This window comes from Lycorma delicatula, chromosome 10, assembly GCF_047948215.1.
Source record: "Lycorma delicatula isolate Av1 chromosome 10, ASM4794821v1, whole genome shotgun sequence".
In the NCBI taxonomy this organism is placed as follows: Eukaryota; Metazoa; Arthropoda; class Insecta; order Hemiptera; family Fulgoridae; genus Lycorma; species Lycorma delicatula.
This window is the reverse complement of record NC_134464.1, coordinates 37,975,894-37,991,236: the sequence shown is the minus strand read 5'-3', so window position 1 is coordinate 37,991,236 and position 15,343 is coordinate 37,975,894. Positions and strand designations below refer to the sequence as shown.

At 26.6% G+C, this 15,343-nt stretch overlaps 1 long non-coding RNA gene across 3 annotated transcripts; it reads right to left on the bottom strand.

The window, feature by feature from the left end:
- LOC142331383 (uncharacterized) lies at positions 1 to 13,441 on the bottom strand. 3 transcript variants are annotated; one of them, XR_012757973.1, is made up of 4 exons: positions 13,206 to 13,441; positions 12,126 to 12,249; positions 5,294 to 5,538; positions 1 to 362 (listed from the first exon to the last, which is right to left on the bottom strand). It is a non-coding gene; the product is annotated as an uncharacterized LOC142331383 (long non-coding RNA). The 3 variants fall into 3 exon arrangements; XR_012757974.1 differs by lacking the exon at positions 1 to 362 and adding an exon at positions 9,369 to 9,442 and having other exon boundaries at positions 4,692 to 5,538; XR_012757972.1 differs by lacking the exon at positions 1 to 362 and having other exon boundaries at positions 4,692 to 5,538.
- Between the last annotated feature and the right edge of the window lie 1,902 nt (positions 13,442 to 15,343).

Here is a 15,343-nt window from a genome sequence, read left to right as displayed (position 1 = left end):
TGTATAATGTACAAAAGATTCAGTTACATATACATGTAATTATTATAAGCATATAAATTAAAAATTTCATCAATTTTTATAAATGGATAAAATTTCTCAAAGTTGTAATTTTCTTTCGAAAAATTCCAAGGGCTTGCTTTTATGATTTATATGTTAAGTTTCCAAGTGTCAAATTAATTTTGATGACTTCATGCTTTCATCAGAGAGGACTTGAAAGCAAACAGCGCACTGTGGCTTTTCAATCAACGAGGTAAAACAATAATTTAAATAACTGTCGTACAAGTTTGTCTCTTTACCAACTGATTCACTGATGTAGATGGCTCACTTCATTTTTTCACAATTTATCCATTTTGCATAAGAATCTAATTAAAAAAAAAATTTACACCGTTTTACTGCACACTAAAAAACTGAAACCTCAATTATTATTATTTCCAAAAAAGTATGATTTTAATAACTTAAATAAGGCCACCAGCAGCACACTTTACATTCGAAACTTAATTGACATTCTGTAATCCCTTATGCCTCTTTTATACTGCTAACACCACGACTTGTTCAAACATATATGCATGTCTGAACATGACACTCTCACAGCAAATATTATCCGAGCAGACCAAATTACAATGAACATGTGTACATGAAGTTGGAACCTGTAAATTGCTCATGTTTGTACACTTCATACATGCATGTTCATACCCATCGCTATCAATGCAGCTAAATAGTTTACTGATGTAGATGAACTAGTTGTACCCTTTAATTTAGACAGACGAACATACTTCTCCTTTAATATAGCTAATCTAGCTATATTCACAAGAAACTAAAAATTAAATACTGGAGAAAATTTTGGTAAATTGACATTTGATCAGCTGATCACTTTTTTCTAATGAAATGAATTTACTTTTATTGTAATAGTACAATTATACTTAAAGCTATAATGTTATGATAATATATCATGTTTCCCACACCACTTTTCCTATATTACTTAACGCAAAATATATACAAAAACAAAAGTAAAATAATAAAAAACTATAGAAAAATAAGTTTCCCTTTTACCTTCTAACCAGCATAAAAACAAGCTGTACTGGCAGACACTAGAGAAGATATAATGATTATATTAAGTTCTTTTTATTTATTTATTTATCAGTAAATAAACATAACAAAAAAATTGGGATGGGGATGCCCAATTACATGTTCTATGTATTTATTTGTTTGGTTAAGAGATGAATTTTGTAGAGCTTTGAAAAATGTCCAAGTATGACCAAATTCGAATTCAATTAAATTCAGATAAAAAGTAGGTCACAAGGTCAGTAGTAATATACTATTGCAATATAGCATGTTAATTAAGCAAGAATGTTGTCAGAATAGTTAAGTTTTAATATCAAATATGTATTCAGATGTCAGTAGATATCAGTAGATATTATTGTGAAATGAAATTTACATCCTCCAGTCTGCAATTAGATTGGAAGAGGAGGGTTATCAATTTGAAAATTTCAAATTCTTTTTCTTAATAATTAAAAACAAAATAAAGGTGGAAAAGCAAAATAGTTTTTTTTTTAATAATATTTCATCGTAATTTTCTGTTTCATTATAATACCATTTTAATGTTGATTAAATATGTACTTGGTTTTAAAATTTAACTATTCTGGCAACACTCCCGTTTAATTAATTTCACATGATATTAATGATGATGTAATATTATAAACCACCAGGCGTTCAGGTAGCATCAAACTTTTTATCTGAATAGTTCTGAGTTCAAATCTGGTACAGAATAGAAAAAAAATAGTAATAATACATACACACAAAACAGATCTGTACACGTGGGCCTTGCACATCAGTATATAAGTGAAAAAAAAAGAACTGACAAAAAAATAATTGAGTGGAAGAGAAAGGGTTGCATTTGTGCGAGGTAAGATAGAAAGGTTGTATCATACTTGTGTATGCATGTATAAGAGTGAACAAAAAAAGAAAAAGCGTGAGAAGAGAGGGGAAATTGTTATACCTGCATCTTATAAATGTTAAAAACAGGAAAACATTAATTTAATTACTTTTTTAAGTAGAAGTCTTTTTTAAGTGAAACTTTTAATTGTAGTGGAAGTTTGATTTCACAATTAAATTCTCAGCTTTAATTGAAAAATGTCATTTAAATAATATGATAGAGCAAAAATAATAATAATATAAAATTAAAATAATTAATATAAACTTTTTATAAAAAATTTAAAAAAATAAAAGTAATGATGAAAGATATTTACCAAAGTTACATATAAAGCCATATTTATCATTAAAAATTAAAAATGTTAATTATTCAATGGGATTTAAATTGGAAATCTTTTGATTTAAAAATTTACCTTTAAATATTTTCACAATTTTGAAACAAAGTATGAATTAAAAACTCTTGGTTGAATTCCAAACAGTTGTTTGTTTAACACTTGGTAAAAATATATTTCATTAATTCATTAATTTAAGAATAACTGTTATAAAGAATATGTAACTATATTTTCTGATTTCAGGAAAGAGAACCATTGAACGCAAGCAATTATATTTACTACTTATCAAAATTCCAACAGCAGCCTACTAACTACAGTCCATATTCATAAAAAAATATTATGATTGACAGGCTGCTTGAATAAGAAAATGTTTCTCATAAACTCCCTTATACCTGCATTATAAATAAATTTAAAATTAAGTCATAATGCTAAGTAAAAATAATTAACACAAAATGCAATAAATATACTGTTCATTTGTAATTAGATAAACAAGCAATATTTATATATTAATAAATAAGTTTTATGATTTTTTGGGTATAATTTTTTTTTTTTTTAATAAATTAATACAATTATATTTTACATCTGAATATCTCCTTCTCTTCCAAATTTACAGTCAGTTGAAGTTTAAAGAAAATTATCAAAATTGGATAGTTCATTTATTTTTTAGTGATACCAACTTACACCAAATAAATCACTTAATTTTTTTTAATTTTTATTATGAAGATGAGATAAATTTTTTAATTTATGAAAAATTATTAGCCTGAACAGAATCAGATTCAAACCCAGAACTTACAAATGAAGTGTAGATATGCTGCCACTTTGCAATGGAAATCAAAAGACATTTCTGTTTAATAATAGACCTGGTCATCATTTTGTTATTGGCTTTAATTATTATTTCCGAGTTGATATTTAAAAAGTTACAAGGATAATCACTATACAAATAAGGAAAGCTACTTATGGGTGCTACCTCAAGAGATCTGCACTAGGTATTTAACTTAAAATTTGCAAAAGGCAAATTTAAGAATAGGTTCTTGCTATTCCCAAATTAATACACTAATTAATTACTCATCATATCTCAGTTTGGTAATAAATTCAAGTATTTTTCAATAATCTCACTGAAAATAGGTTCAAAGTTCCTTAGGAACACCTTCATCTAACTCCAAAAGTATGGGCCTTGAAGAATAAAAGTTAAGTCTTATACAATAAATTTTATTATTAAAGCTGTACAATCAATATTATGTACAGGTGACTCTAATCTCTTAATTACAGCTAAAAACCATCATGAATTTTCTACATTATTATAATTACATTAAATCTCAACTTTAAACTTGCAATATATATGATCCTATAAAATTACAGCTGAATTTTTCTGATTCAAAGTGGAAATAAAGTAATTTTTCAATTAGTAACTAAAATTCTCAACTTTTATTCAGAAAAATAAATTAAAAACACTATAATTAGCTATATCTAATTATAGCTACCGTACTATTTTTATGACAAGAAATGAATTTTATAGCATGTAAATAAAGGCCAAGCCTTACTGGGATTTGAACCCAGATCCTTTTGGTTGAAAGGGGGAGAGAGAGATATATATAAGAATTCTGCCTCATCAGCAAAGTAACTTTGATCATTCATTAATTTCCAATTAAGTAAGACTTTAGTTACTTTAAATTATATTTTTATTGTGTAGACCTACGTTTCATTCTGAAGTCTGCATTAACCAATTTAGATGAAATTTGACTGTATGATCTCTGCATATAGAGCATTGATGACATTTAATTTTGATCTCAATTGGTCAAGGGGAATTTTGAAATATAGAATTTTTATAGGTCCTTTATCTCAAAATTTTATTCAAATGGTAGGCAAAAGATTCACACAATTTAATCTTCCTTAGATAGCTAAAATATCTGTGTTTGGTCTAATTGAAATTCCCAAAAGGGGGGAAAACCCCTTTGTTTTTTCTTATAATTCCTGGACCCAAAGTCACATTTTTATACTAATTAAATGATTCCACTACATTAAAATGCCACTTTGGTTACGTGTTTGGATAATTTCATTCATGATCAAGGGATAATTAGTCTAATTTTTTTTTGTCAGTTATCATTTTATTTGATATTTTCAGAATGAACAAATCAATTTTTATGAAATTTTATAAAATAATTTCTAAATATGGATCATTGGTAGGTACCATATAATTTTGGTTTCAAAAAAAGGAGGTGGGGAGATACATTTACCATAGTTGTTTTATCCTAGAATTTTATTCAAAATAAAAAACTTGTTATTTTGTTACTGCCATGGTTACCAACTGTTTCTACTTAATTATGTTAATATGCATTATTAAAATTTGTATTTCTTTATATATCAAACGACACACATTACACACACAATAACATTTATACATATAAAGGTTAATAAAGAATTTACTCAGAATATGGCTACTTGTATATTTAATTGATATCTGTGAATTAGTGCTATGGTGAAAAATAATGCAAAGAAATTCTGTTATGCGAATCTACAATGACATACTTAATATTCCACTAAATTTTCCTCTTAAGTAGTAGTCTGTCAAGGGTTGACTAAACCCTTATAGTAATCCTTGATAGTAGAGTTGCTGTGTTTTTGGAGATTTAAAAAAAATGTAATTAAAATTAATTTATCATACATAATTATTTAATAATGACTGTGATAAAACATATAATATTTTATCCAGGCAAATTATTTCATTGTATTCTTAATCCTTTTTTTTCACATTATCAATTTTGTGGTGTAGATCTGAATCTGCTAGGATCACCAATTTTGACATTTTAAGGAAATTGCCACTGGACTATTACAGTAACTCCTTTTCTTTGTTACTGACTAATTAAGTTGGCTGAACCAAGTTGATGTAATCAATATGTTACTTATTTCAACTGTACATTTCAGTCTTTCAACAATTTTAACTTAAATTCAACTATGACTAACAGATTTTTTCTTATGAAAACATTATGAAAATTTTTGAACATTTCCTTAGAAGATAAAATCTGAATGTTTACCTGATCAAGAATTATAATTTGTTTTATTTTTCAATTTTCAAAATTTTTATATCATTTTTTGGACAAGTCAGTGATGTGATACAAAGAATTTTTTTGTAAATTATTAGTTAAAATGATAGTATATTTTAGATAATTTCTCATAATAAATATTATAATCCTACTTTCAAGTAGCATATTTCATCTAAGCATTTTGTTATATAAAATGCGCTAGTAGTACAGTTATCTTTTTCAAAACCATGATCACACTGAAAAAAGTTAAAAAAGTAAATTATTTTAAAAATATACAATTACATTTAACATAGATTTATATTATAATAGTCATGTATAATATAATTAATTGTGAATGTGGCCAATGCTTAGCAGCAACCCAACAGAAATATAATACAACACAATAGAGTAGAATTTATTTTTTTTTTGTCTTCAGTCATTTGACTGGTTTGATGCAGCTCTCCAAGATTCCCTATCTAGTGCTAGTCGTTTCATTTCAGTATACGCTCTACATCATACATCCCTAACAATTTGTTTTACATATTCCAAACATGGCCTGCCTACACAATTTTTTCCTTCTACCTGTCCTTCCAATATTAAAGCGACTATTCCAGGATGCCTTAGTATGTGGCCTATAAGTCTGTCTCTTCTTTTAACTATATTTTTCCAAATGCTTCTTTCTTCATCTATTTGTGCCGCAATACCTCTACATTTGTCATTTTACCCACCCATCTGATTTTTAACATTCTCCTATAGCACCACATTTCAAAAGCTTCTAATCTTTTCTTCTCAGATACTCTGATTGTCGAAGCTTCACTTCCATATAAAGCGACACTCCAAACATTTTCAAAAATTTTTTTCTGACATTTAAATTAATTTTTGATGTAAACAAATTATATTTCTGACTGACGGCTCGTTTCGCTTGTGCTATTCGGCATTTTATATCGCTCCTGCTACGTCCATCTTTAGTAATTCTACTTCCCAAATAACAAAATTCTTCTACCTCCATAATCTTTTCTCCTCCTATTTTCACATTCAGTGGTCCATCTTTGTTATTTCTAATACATTTCATTACTTTTGTTTTGTTCTGGTTTATTTTCATGTGAAGTTCTTGAGAAGGACTTCATCCATGCCATTCATTGTTTCTCCTAAATCTTTTTTACACTTGGCTAAAATTACTATATCATCAGCAAATCGTAGCATCTTTATCTTTTCACCTTGCACTATTACTCCAAATCTAAATTGTTCTTTAGCTTCATTATCTGCTAGTTCTATGTAAAGATTAAAAAGTAATGGGGATAGGGAACATCCTTGTCAGTCTCCCTTTTTTATTTCTGCTTCTTTCTTATGCTTTTCAATTATTACTGTTGCAGTTTGATTCCTGTAAATGTTAGCAATTGTTCTTCTATTCCTATTCTTGAACCATAAACTTTTTAAAATGCTGAAAATTTTATTCCAGTCTACATTATCAAATGTCTTTTTTAAGTCTATAAATGCCATGTATGTTGGTTTAATCTTCCTTCTACTATTAATCTAAGGCCTAAAATTGCTTCCCTTGTCCCTATACTTTTCCTGTACCAAATTGGTCTTCTCCTAACACTTCTTCCACTCTCCTCTCAATTCTTCTGTATAGAATTCTAGTTAAGATTTTTGATGCATGACTAGTTAAACTAATTGTTCTGTATTCTTCACATTTATCTGCCCCTGCTTTCTTTGGTATCATGACTATAACACTTTTTTTGAAGTCTGACGGAACTTCCACTTTTTCATAAATATTACATACCAGTTTGTATAATCTATCAATCGCTTCCTCACCTGCACTGCGCAGTAATTCTACAGGTATTCCGTCTATTCCAGGAGCCTTTCTGCCATTTAAATCTTTTAATGCTGTCTTAAATTCAGATCTCAGTATTGTTTCTCCCATTTCATCCTCCTCAACTTCATCTTCTTCTTCTATAACACCATTTTCTATACATTAGTGACCTTTATGGACCATAATGACTATTATGACGCATCAATGACCATTATGACCTTTATGGAATCATCCATAAATTATTCCAAATTAGTCATATTTTCTCATGATGTGATGGTCTCTGTTACAGATTCATTTACATTACAGAAATCACAATTTATTTAGTGGATTTGAAATTATGAGAATCTGGTTTAAGGCAGTTTATATTTAAACATCAATAAAATTTAAGTCACCAACTTCTGTTTATGTAACAAAAATCATCATGGATTAATGAATTTACCAGTAGAAATGGTACCTTTCTAAGAATTATGGAGAAACATTGTTATGGGAAATTGAGTTAATGTTAGAAGAAAAAATTAAATATAGGTTATTTTGCAATTTTGATAAAAAAATATCTTACTATAATAATAAACAAATATATAAAGAGTAAACAATATATTTTGAACTGTGTCAAATATCTGAGGAGTTTATGTGAATTTTTCTTAAATGATTATTTATCTAAATGATTTGATATCACAATAATGAATAACAAAAAAGGAAATAAAACAATAACAAAAAAAAAATCTACATTAACTAATTGGTATGTATAAGATTAGCTGCAATAAATGCAATAAAAACTAAACAAAATGTATTAATACTAAGCTTAGAGAATAGATAACAGCAGTAGGAAAAGGTCATATTCCTTTTTACAAATCAAATATATAAAGTATTCAGTTGCAAGTACCAAACTAAATCGTTGGGTTAATCTAGTGATTAGACTCATTATTGCAAAATCAGATGATTTTCGAAATTGAGAGTTCTAAGATTTGAGTTCTTGTAAAAGCAGTTGCTTTTATATGGATTTCAATGCTAGACTGTGGATACCAGTATTATTTGGTGGTTGGGTTTCAATTGACCACACGTCTCAGGAGTGGTCGGCCTGAGTCTGTTCAAGACTACACATTTACAGTTACACATCAGATTGTGGATAGAACTGTTGACATCATGTAACTGTAAAGTTATTCTGTAACCTGATATGCATAAATAAATAAATAAAAAATTCTAGAAATAAAACATCTAAAATTAATACAAAATACTAATGATAATAAAAGAAAATAGATAAATATTCACAAACATGCAAAAACATACACATCCAAAATTACAACATGTTAACAACAAAGAAACTCTGTGTTGGATGTTCAATCTAACTTGTATTCATACAACTAAAAAAATATAACTTTTTCTTCAACCTACCAGAAGAAACTCGAGAACGAAGAAAATTATTCATCCAAAATAAAATAATTTGTGTTAGTCAATGTTTAATTTTTATAAGTGCATGAAAAACAAATGTAATAAAAACAATTAATAATAAATAATTTTATTATACTATGAATGTCTGTTCACATGATAAAAACAATATTTAATTATTTTACTTTAATTAATTATTTTGCTATTATAAACAACCAATAATTATTTGTTTTGTATTTTACTTTAAAGAATAATGTCTCACCCACAAAATGGAATAGCATAAATGAAACAATGACATTATATTTTAATCTACTTGAAAGATCATTTTTCAAAGCAACAAAATTAAATTAAATATTCTGCTAAAAACATCAATTTCCTATCTTCTAGTTTAAAAATATAGGATTTCAAGAAGCTGAACAACTACATTAAACATTATTGGTCAAATTAAAGGTTGTTTACTTAAATGGAGCAATTAAATTTTTTCAGCCAAAAGAATAAAACATATGAAACAATATAAAACATATAACTATAAAACATGCAGTTGCAAACCACTATTTCGTGAATTTTTAATTTATTAATGACTAAATTTTATTACTCACATTTTTTATTTTAAAGTAACAAAAATAACAAATGATAATACAGAGCTATCTTTAATGAAAAATAAACAAATTAGCAAAGAGAATAGCTTGGTTGGGTAGATAATAAGGAAATAATGTGATCCAGCAGCTGACTGATTTTTAAAATAGTATGATAAGTATATTTAATAAGTAATCTGTGGATTAATAAATAATTAATTATATAATGCAAAAATGAAAATATTTAATACACATTACATACAGATATATAAATATATTAATAATTTTTTACTAATAATTAAAATTCTCTTACAAGTTTAACTGGAAATTGAGGAAACCATGGTGAAACTTTCAATAGCATTGGTGGTAATTGTATTGGAAATCCATCTACCATATATAATAGAACTGATGTATGAAATACAATTAAAAAAAAATTACAACTTAAATTATTGTAATAAGAGTTTAACATGTTATACTATTTTACATTCAATACTACTATTACTTGCAAGTACAAAACATGCAAACATGAACATTTTTATCTTTCTTATTTTTTGTTGAAAAAAATTAAATTCTTTGTCATAAATATTAATAAATACTTTAATCCTTTTTTTCACAAAAGAAAAGATAAAAGTCATAAATTTCTTTATGCAATAATATTTTCTGAGTAAAACAATAAATAACTGCACAGTTTTATATACACCTATTATATATAAAACTGTATTTTTTTTACTGTATATATATATAATGGATGATGAAGTCTTGCAATTGCATGTTCCTCAATATAAATATGTTCTTTTCTTTATATCAATTATATAAATGTAAATTGATTCTTTTTTGTTACATATGTAAGATATAATTTTAAATTGGACTCTAAATGGAAATACATACAGAATACAATATAGATTTCAATACTGAGCCTTTATAGTCCAATATTGAAATATTATAATTATTAGAAAGTATCATATAACTTCATAATATTTGTACTTTCACATATTGGAATATAAAGTAGTAGCATTTCTACTTTAATTTGTTTTTTTTTACTTTTTTTTATAAAAAAAAATATATTTAAAGCAATGTTTTGCTATCTGTTAATTTTAGATAGCTAAATATTCAACTGATAAAAAAAAACATTAAATGGTTTAAAATTCCTAAAAAAAGAGTGGAAATCTATTCAGTTGCAGTTTACTAGTTAGAAAATTTCTATAAAAACAGATTCCTTTTGAAACAAAATATAACTTTTAAAAGTGTTGAACAAAGAAAGAGAAATGCTGGAATTTTAGTAATTTAATGTATCTATGCAAAATAATTATGTAAACATACTTTTTTTAAAGAAAAAGAATTTAAAAAATGCTGTATTAAACATTACTGCTGTATAATGATGTATTTAAATATTAAATACAGTAATACATTGAATTTAATACGCATATGGATATCTTTTAGTATCCATTCATTTTCAATGTTTGGACAATGAGATTTAAAATAAGTACTCTCTTATAAAGAGCAATACTCTTGTATTGCTTTTTTCTAATTTTGAGAATTTTAATTTTTATACTGGGTTACCCAAAAACTAATGTAGAATGTTGTGCAGTCAGAGCTTTTTAGGTAACATATTCTAAGGATACTGTGCTGGGCATTGTGTTCTGTGTATAATGACTTGCTCTGTTTTATTTTTTGATCTGGGGGCCAGATAACTGTATCCATATTTTATTAAATTTACAAGTTATTCTCCAAGTCTTTATATATATACAAATGTGATGTATTTTTCATTTTATTTATTTTTGCTTCTATTTATAACAACATTCCCCATTGCGGATTTGCCTGCAAGGACACAGTTTACAGAAAATTTTCAGCTAAGCTAAAAGTTATGCCTCACATCCACTTATCACATGACCTAAGGTCTCTGAGAGTGCAGTCAATTGCTTCAACATGAGCTCAATGAATCATAGTGTATTCATCATCCTAAACAATAAGTTTTGTATTTGTAAAATTTTACCAAGAGGAACATTTTTGCATATAGACTCTTGTTTACATGATACATTTAACGTGGCCATTTAACAATTAAATGACCAGTCCTACCACCAACGAGGAGCATCACAGCGATGTCTGATGATGCTACACCAAGAGCCAAACTACCTCTCAATCAAACATATGCAAGAAGTAGATTAATAATAAAACAAGGTTTTCCTAGTGCCTGTGGGAGCATCGACAAAAAAAAAACTTTTTTCCTGACGCTATGGATATTATTATGAGTGATGGAATTATATGTTTGGTGCTGATCTGGTACTAATTTAGAAAGGTTAATATTAATGTACTCTTGAAGTTCATTAATATTAAAAGAATTTCAGAACATTGCAGCATAAGGTTTTTCATTATCTTGTTCATCACGAATTGCTGTTTGTAAACTAAAATCACAAAAATACTTTCCACCAAGACTTGTAACCTTGTCTTCAATTTCAATAAAACCTCTAATGAAACTATCCCTATTTTAAAATATCTTGGGAGCGGCTCGCCATAAGAAAGGAGCATGAGAATTCAGCAGCTCACCACCTAGCATCCCAAATGAGAAATGTAGCACCGTACATTTTAATAATTAATTTTTCATCGTACTATGATATTCTGACTTACATAATGAAGCTATTGTTAAAATTTGGTAGAGATTAGTTTAGCAGTTTTTGAGATTTTTGTTAACATTCAAACACTTCCTCTTTATATAATAGAGATATTTGCCAATACATGTAATGTTATATCCAATTAAATGCAAGTTATTTTATACTTTTGAGTTCTTCTGTTTAGACGTTAGGTGACGTGGATGTGTTAAGAAATCTGAGGATCATATTTCAAAAAGCAGATAGTTAATGTGAGGTTTGAGGTTTTGTGAATAAGAATGTGTCTTATCATTTTTGTTTATCTTAATATCTATTTATGTCTGCATATATTGTTCATTATTATAAGATATCAATGAAGTTAAGATATTTTAAGATATTCTGTTCTTTAGTTACAAAATAAGTAAGAGTGCTATTGACATTTTTATATAATTATCTCATATATTTATGAATAATGAAATACTTACCACTGTAAAAGTGATGCGTTTAATATCGGTCTTTTGGCATTTTAAAATAACAAAATCCATTTAAACACTTTGTTTTGTAATATGGTTTAAAAGTACAGCCTTTTGGATTTTCTTCTGAAACACACTGCAACATTAATTCTTTATGTAAACTTATATCTTCAAATCACTTCTGTAGTTATTATTAATTCTAGGTTAAATTTTTTTTGTTAAAAATATGAATGTCAATCTACTAACCACTAACTTAACATGACTGATCATTTCACAGAATTTATCATGTTCTATACCATTATTATAATTATAATAACTGATCTCCATGGCAGATTGGTGGTAGCATTACAATTTCATCCAGAAAGTTTTGGGTTCAAATTCAAATCAAACTTTTCATGTGCAACAAAGTTTATTTCTTATCACAAAAAAGATATGCTCATTAGTTAGACAAATCCTGTATTTACCAAATTGTGAAATGAATAAATTATTATTACTAGACTGAACCTGTGTGAGAAAATCTACACAATGAATTTAGGTCATGTAAAAACACATTTTTAATAATTATTTAAAATAAATTTTCATTGATTATTTATCACAAAAAATTGTTTGAGTGGTCATTAATTTCAAATTGATCATGTGCTATGGTCAGAGAAATTTGTAATCTTAGTATTAGAAAATCAGGAAACTGTCAAAAAATTGCGTGGACATCTTATTAAGCAAAAATATGTACATTTTTATTTTGAAATTTTATCTTCTCTTTCAACATCCAAGTCTCATTATTGAAAATGCTACTGACAGAATTTTGAAGTAACTCAAGATGGGTATTTTTTGGTAGTAGAATTATTAGTTAATTAGTAATTCATCAGTTCTACCATTAATTTTATCTTTTGAGTTAGTATTATTTTTAAAGATTTATTTAAATGGGCAACACATTCCAAAATTTTAATTTCTTGAGTTGTGATGTTAGGATTATTATGAGTAAATAAGCTAATGATTCTATACTTAAACATAGAAATATCTGTACTCTAAGCTAATTTTTTCTAAAATACTTTATGATTTAATTATTTACTTTATTTAATTTAATATACTTACTAAGCGGATAGGTACTTGAGGATACCATGGTCGTATATTAATATCTTCATTTTTAATTTTACTTATTAGTAAACCAGATGATACACTTAAAAATATGAATGCAAAAATTATTTGTTTTAACATTATATTTTAAAGCTATAATAGAAAAATATTTATGAGTATCCAATGTATATTATTAGCAGTATGAAATATCTTGAATAAAGCCTTCTCATCAGCTACATAATGAAGTTCATATCTTTTTGTAGGTTATTTACTAAACTTTTATTTTGGTTGGTGACTTTTTTTCTTTTATCTCGATGTGTGTGTGTGTGTGTGTGTGCAACACACACCCATGTTCAATTTTTATATTACTGTGTTATGTATTTATATTTATTAGATGAAATATGTATGTTTAATAATTCAAAGAATTTGAAGTGGTTATTTTTATTAAACAACTTTATGATAATTATAAATAATGAACATTTTTTTAAATTTTTCTTAATCTGAAAATTTTAGAAAATTAATTTTTTTTTATTGAATTAATCAGTTTTTTAAAATAATAAAAAACAATTTAGATATTTATCACAGTTTTTATTTTATATGCTATTGCAGTAAACTAGATCAGCATACTAAATGTATGTTTTAATAATGGCTTTTTGTTTCTTTTTAGTTTTCTATTAAAAATTAAAACTAGCAAAAAAATTTCAGACAAAGATTGATTTTTGTTTAGAGGGGAAAAATTGAGTATTTGTTGGGACAAATTTCATAGTCAGCAACTAACTGAACTAGTTAAATAAAAAATTATTTACAATTTAAAAAAAACCACTCACTAATTTTCATTTACTATTATTTTTCTTTGAAAAATTTGTTTCTTATTGTGTTGAAGCACAGTGTGTGTGTTTGTATATGTATATACATTGTTTCATAACAGAAAGAAGTAAACATTAATTTGTTGCTTTGCATTAACTGTCTCAGTCTTTCTTATGGTTGTGGTTCATGTAAACCATTTGAGGCACTAATCAGAGCTAATTTCTCTGAGAGTAATGATAGTCAATGTAAATCCAGTTCCTGTGATAAAAGGAATTTGTTGAGCTGGATATACCCTGCATTTCTATGGGCTTCAAATGCTGATACGCATCCGTATATTTGGGTCATTAAAGAAGACAACTGGAAACTACTTCATTCTTCAGTTTGCCTAGTAAGCCTGGTGTGGAGAGTCTGTTATTCTGAAAAAATGGTTTTAATTTTTGGGAGTGACTTGGAGCTCATGTTAGATTACCTATAAAAGTTACAGCATAGTACTTAACGTAGACAGAATAACAAATAATTTATAACTCATTTAATAAATATCTGGAAATACAGCTCTGGAAGATCTTTTGAGAAATTTCAATAACTTCCTCATAATTCAGTAGTTTCCTCATTTTGTTGTGCAGATGTCCTGTTATTAATACTAACAATCTTAGAGTAGTTAGGAAACTATTTGTTTAGAATTCTGTATTCAGAAAATTTCACATAGTTTACATATATTATATTTATGATCTTACTGTGAAAAATGAACATGCTTTTAATATTTGTCCAATTTATATGAAATAATTAGAAAAGATTAATTTTGACCTAGTCTGCAGTGCTTATGTATTCTTTGTATTAGCATTAGTAAAGTATGTGTTACTAGAAGAGTAGCACACATAACTAATGAAGTATAGATAGGTGGACAAATTACAAACTACCACCTACATATTTTAAAATGTATGTGATAATTTGAATGTGAGGTAATTTTCAATAGATACATTCACAATTTGGTGTGATTTCATAGATCTTATGTTGAAGTGGTGGAATTAATTTTACATAAATAATGTTAATTTTATTTGTAAGAAATTATAAAAAATCACTTAAGGACTTATCAGAATAGAAAGTTTAATATATACTTAGTGTTAAAGCTTTTTGAATCCATCGATCATCATCAGATATAAAATACTATATCAGAGTTGATCATGAAAACTACTAATTTTTATGTATAATAGTAATAAAATACCTGTTTAAGTACTTCATCACTGGTAATGAACTTATAGATTCAAAAAGCTTTTTAAAATAATGGTAAGTTTATATTAAGCTACGGATTAAGAATTTATCAAATTTAAACAAATATAATCATATAAAAT